The following is a 6,083-nucleotide window of genomic DNA, read 5'->3' on the forward strand; positions in this document are numbered from 1 at the left end:
CTATGCATGCCTATTTAAATATATTTACACGTGGCTTGTGTATATCATATATATACATATATATTATTAATACCTTCGGTATATAGGACGCAAGCAGATTTTGACATCAAATTTTGGGTAAAAAGTGCGTCTTATACACCGAAAAATACGGTAGTTAACTGCATATCTGAAAATCTTAAAATTAAGGTTATATTAGTTATTTCCATTCATGTGTTGCTGCCCCCAGTGACACAGCGGTATGTCTGCGGACTTACAACGCTAGAATCCGGGTTTCGATACCCGTGGTGGGCAGAGCACAGATAGCCCATTGTGTAGCTTTGTGCTCAAGTACAAACAAACAATCATGTGTTGCTTGATAGTTGTGTTCTCTGTGTAACTGATTCATTCATGTTATACATGATAACTTTGTGTGACGTACACAGATGTGTGCAACATCACACACATACATATCTATTTACATATGTATATCGCCATATACAGATATTTCAACATTATACATCGTCACACATACTAGTAGCTTAAGAGAAACTGCTTCGAAATGTGTATGAGCTGAAGTACCGTAATGTGCTGCTATCTATGGGCCGTAAAACTCAACATATTTTCTCGGCATCACGAAATAATAACTGCAGAATTCAGCCAAACTAAGACTTTTCAGCGAAAAATTCCTTCAATATGGATTAACATTCACATTGTCCCTACAGTAAATATTAATACACACTTGGTCTAACGTAGTCTAAATACAACACTTTACAGTAAAATGTATTTACTGTCCAAGATAGTCATCAACTCCTTTCACTGTTTGTTGTTAAGCACAAAACAAGACAATGAGCTATCTGTGCTTAGCCCATTGCAGGAATCCATCCCAGATTTTTATTGTTATAAGCCTCTGGACCTAGGTCTCAGATACCAGGATAGTGCCACCAATTCCAGGAGCCAAATTAGTATGGCATGAAGGCATACCATGCATTTCCTACTTCCCTAAAATAGCTAATGGGAAAATTCTTAATTTGTTTTCGTTTATTCTAAATTTGCAGTTTTTGCACAACACGTGATCCAGAAAACTATTCAGTTGACTTCATTCTAGCTGCCTTTGTTCTTTTTTTGTTCTCTACAAAATAATACCTGCTCTGCAATTGTAAGACTGCAAGTTGTTAAATAATATAGACGACAGCAATTTTCTTTACTGACAGAGCATATTATATATAGATGTTAGAATCTTCCCTGTATTGAATGAGGTTGACCAGAATGTGAGTAGTGCTAGTTACTATGGTTAAATCCAATATTTCTTGTCAGGTAAGAAACATTAAATTTAATAAAAAGTGTTACACATGATCTCAAGTGAGGTGGCTGACGAGAACACATTTTGAGGAAAGAAAAGCAGTTTATCAGTTCATAAATCCAATTAGAGACAACTTTCTAGTGTACAGAAAGCATGTATGCACATTATTATTATTATATTTTTTTTCTGGTGATAAATAAAGATTGTTTTCATTTTGTATTACACATCTTGTCCAGCCTATTTCTTTGCTTAAATTTGATAAGTTTAGTTAAATTAAGGGTTGCTTCATAATTTAGCCTGACATTCCTCCCTTTATAGTGTTCCTACTTAATACACTTTGCAGAAACCAGTTTAACCTGAGAATACAACATGTGAGATAGGAAGGAAACATTTTAGTTCCATGACCACAGAATATTATTGTGGAGTATATATGAATTACTTAAAATCGTTAGTTAAACTAGTTTAAAGGAATACTTTTTACCGAAAATAATTGTATTTTCTGTAGGTAGAAGTAATCACAAACGAGATGGACGATTGCCACTGAAGAAAGGTGTCAAATCCAAAAAAGTTTTCTCCTGAACAAAATACTTTTGCTGATTTTGCAAAGACTCATAATTTCGATCTCTCTACAACTTTATAACCAGAAAGATCATCCAACATGTTATGTAGCCAGAGCAGCAGATCAGGTATCATCCCTGAGGATTGATCTCGGTGCTAGGAAAGCATGGATTACTGAGGATCACTGAGGTGTAATGGGACCTGGTGAGTTTGAAAGCATATGGGGTAGTCTATATAGGACCTCCAGGCTTTTGCCAGTCAAAATATCGTAACTCCAACGCTAGTCAAGACTAGCTAAGAAAGGCTGGACATTCCACTAATAAACATCTTCTACCAGTAAGAGATGTTTCCCATCAGGTAAGAAAGCATACACCAATGGTAAAAGACCACAAATCATGGGCAACTGTGAGTTTTTCCAAGCTGGGAGGCATCAAGCCAAAGTGACCATAAAATGTAAAGAAACCTGGATTCATACAGAGCTTCAGGATGAGCTCATTGTCCTGGCATCCTGGATCAGGGACTCACTACTCATGTGAGTATCAGAGTACCTGAGTACTTCTATCTACTTTTCCATTCCCGTGACATTGGTCAAGAACCCACATTGACCAACACCACAGGTCTCTGTGAGAGAATCCAAAGAAGCGCTCCCCCCTCCCGATGTTTAAAGGTATGGTGAAGGAAGATCTAAACCACTTTCTAAAATATTTCAGGCAGGTAACTGCTTGGAATAGTTGTACTCAGGAGCAGGCAGTCCAAAGCCTGACCTGAGTTTAGATGGACCAATCCTTGTTTTCAATGTGTAACAAGTAGACTGGGACACAATAATCGTGGTCAAATTCCACCACTGATTTGAACAATTGGAGAGTTAAGGGAACCATCAGGAGAAAATGCTATCACTCTGCACAGTACAATTTACACTGAAATGACTTTAGCATGCCAAAGACATGCTACCTTCTAGTAGGTCACAAGAGAAAGTTAAACCCTGAACTAGAAGCTACAGCGACTACATTTCAGACAGATGACTACACAGGTGCCTCCAACCATGCTGAGCTGGAGTCATGCCAAGTGTTAAGAAACCACGAGCACATCTTGGTGCTGTGCGGCCACACTGGTTTTCAATGCATGGGCAGGGCTATCCTGGTAATCCTGTGATTTACATGACACAACCTATTCTGATAAATCCTCTGCTTGGATGTCGACCAGGATTGGAGGAGCAAAGCATTTACTTTATTCATCATATGTTGAGTCACTGGCAAGTGAACTGCCCATACTTTGCTGAGTAGCAAATTAGTTAAGGGTTCGATTTAAGCCAATGACTCAACAGGTCCGCGAAAATCAACAGCAAGGGCCCAGCATGGCCAGGTGGTTAGGACGCTCGACTCGCAATCTGCGGGTCGCGGGTTCGCATCCCCATCCCACCAAACATGCTCGCCCTTTCACCCGTGGGGGCGTTATAATGTGATGGTCAACCCCACTATTCGTTGGTGGTGGGTGGTGATGACTAGCTGTCTTCTCTCTAGTCTTTCACTGCTAAATTAGAGACGGCTAGTTTAGATAGCCCTCGTGTAGCTTTGCGCGAAATTCAAAACAAACAAACAAACCAACAGCAATCAGTAAATTCCACCACTACAGAGTTAAGAAAACTAATAGAACCCTGTTTGGGCATGGCCATCAACTTGGAAGAGCATGGCAGACAGATTCCATTAAAGAGGTTGAGGGTTTGTCCAACTTTCTCAGGGCTGGATAGAGTTTGGTATGTACTTGTGAGAAAGGGCACCCGCAGAAAAGAAATTAAAGATTCAAGTAACTCAAGTTTGAAAAAATTATGAAATCGAAACACAAATACCTTATGATTTTCAAGTAATTTAGAAGAAGAACTTGACATGACTAGTAATTTTTTTTTCTTTTTTGAAAATCCAGGGGTGAGATCAAGTGACCCCCCCCCCCCTTGACCCTTCCTGCGGGCGCACATGCTTGTGACGGTATGTATACAATTAATTGAGTTACTGGTTGACAGAGGAGTAGCCAGAAAACTGTGACTTCTGTTATATATCAAGCCTTCCAAGTAATGTCAAAACTGTGGCCAGTGGACACTGGCAAATGGCGATAGACTATACATGAGTGGAAGGTAGGTCTCTGGCTGTGTCTAGGAAATATCACTCAAAGAATGGAGGTGGTTATATCCAATGTCGGATCTGGCATTGGTATCCTCGAGATGGGTGCACTGTGGAGATTATTGGTTGTTTTATATCTGTTCAACTGGTGATTTATAAACTTGTGCAATGGGAAAGATTAGTACCTCCATATACAAAATTGGTGTTCCAAGGTTTATTACGAGTGATTTCTAGTGTGCCAGTAACAGTTACATAAGACATGTATGATATGAACTGTTTTCTGTCCAGAAAGCAGACAGCATTGGCTTGGGTAGTCATCTGTTTGATGAGGAATATATTCCTTGTGTTGTTTTGGAATTATGGGCAGGGAATAAATGATGCTACCAGAAACACTAGGGTTATGTCTGTCACACCACGGCAAAAAAACAATAACATGACTACAAATATATACGAGATCAATGGGTGTAGACTGTTCAAACAATCTCGACATGGAAAGTAATTCAGCGACTTATTGATTGAGTGTGCTGATATATTTGTGAGACAAGATGGTCAAGTGGGTCAAAACACAGTGACTTGCAATACTGTTTTTGTTTTGTTTTTTTAATTTCGCGCAAAGTTACACGAGGGATATATGCGATAGCCGTCCCTAATTTAGCAGTGTAAGACTAGAAGGAAGGCAGCTAGTCATCACCACCCACCGCCAACTCTTGGGCTACTCTTTTACCAACGAATAGTGGGATTGACCGTCACATTATAACGCCCCCACGGCTGAAAGGGCGCGCATGTTTGGTGTTACAGGGATTCGAACCCGCGACCCTCAGATTGCGAGTCGAGTGCCTTAACCACCTGGCCATGCCGAGCCGACCTGCAATAACAGACACACTTGATGCATATCTAACAAAGCAACTGATGAGTAGCTTCCTTTAAGCAATAGGCATACGAACAGTGCTGATATACGGGAAACAGTGAAGGACTGAGTTGTACAACCTTTGCAGTGTGTTTGATCATTGCAAGTAGTGATTTTCTGGAAGAAGAAAGGTAAGCCAATATTCTGTAATAATTGTAGATGGGCAAAAATGGTAACTAGCTTTGATATTTACTCTGAAAAGATAAATGTCTGGACGTGATAGAAGGTTCTCATTGTTTCAACACAATATATTTACACTGTAAATGTGATTCTGACTCCTACGTGTTTATACTCACATATCAAGTAATTTGATGTAAATAACTTTTACATTGGTATAGAAGGGTACTTTTCATTGATCAGTCTCTTTAGCTATCCAAGTGTTGTTAGTGGTTATAATTCATTGTATAGGTCACTGTTTTTGCCTCATTTGGAGCATTATGTTCATTTTTAGACTCTTAACCTTAGGAATAACATTAAATTGTTAGAAAAGGTTCAGAGGAGGGCTACTAGGATGATACCTAAGATTGAAAGGTTTTCATACAAAGACAAGTTAAGGTCTTGAAAAAACATGAATTAAAAGGAATCTGATTAAAGTGTTTAAGATTGATAAAGAAAATGATAATGTCAATGCATAAGTTTTTTCCATAATGGTGAGAATGGTAGAACTATGGGACATAAATTCAAATTTTGGCAGATTAAGAGTCATCTTCAACTAAGACAGTTTTTTAACAGGATGGCTATCTTTTTGAAATAATTGCCTTGAGATGTGATGGATGCAGTAGATTTAAGGGAGTTTAAGGGAAGGCTTGATAAACAGTTGAATTGGGTTGTTTTTCCTTAAGTTTAGAGAATGGGACAGCCTAGATGGATCAATAGGTCCCTTGTTGTCCTTACATTTTTATGCTAATTTTTAGTATTTATAACTAATGGATTGTAGCCAGATATATTGATCAGCACTGTGTTAATAACTAAAATACTTTTTGTACATTTACTGGTAGTTCTGAAATATTAAAAAACAAATAAAAAGTGTACTTATGTGTATGTATATATATTGTTGCGTCATCGAGATCACGTGACTATTCTTACGCCCTCTACTTTCTAGAACTATCCTGTACTTTGGCGAATGGTCTAGCATTTACTAGATATAGGGTAGTCTGGTATATAAAAGAGGGTGACAACGTGACGGTAATGTAATGTGTGTGTAGGTAATGAATAATTGAACTGC

Source organism: Limulus polyphemus, unplaced genomic scaffold (assembly GCF_000517525.1).
Source record: "Limulus polyphemus unplaced genomic scaffold, Limulus_polyphemus-2.1.2 Scaffold7020, whole genome shotgun sequence".
In the NCBI taxonomy this organism is placed as follows: domain Eukaryota; kingdom Metazoa; phylum Arthropoda; class Merostomata; order Xiphosura; family Limulidae; genus Limulus; species Limulus polyphemus.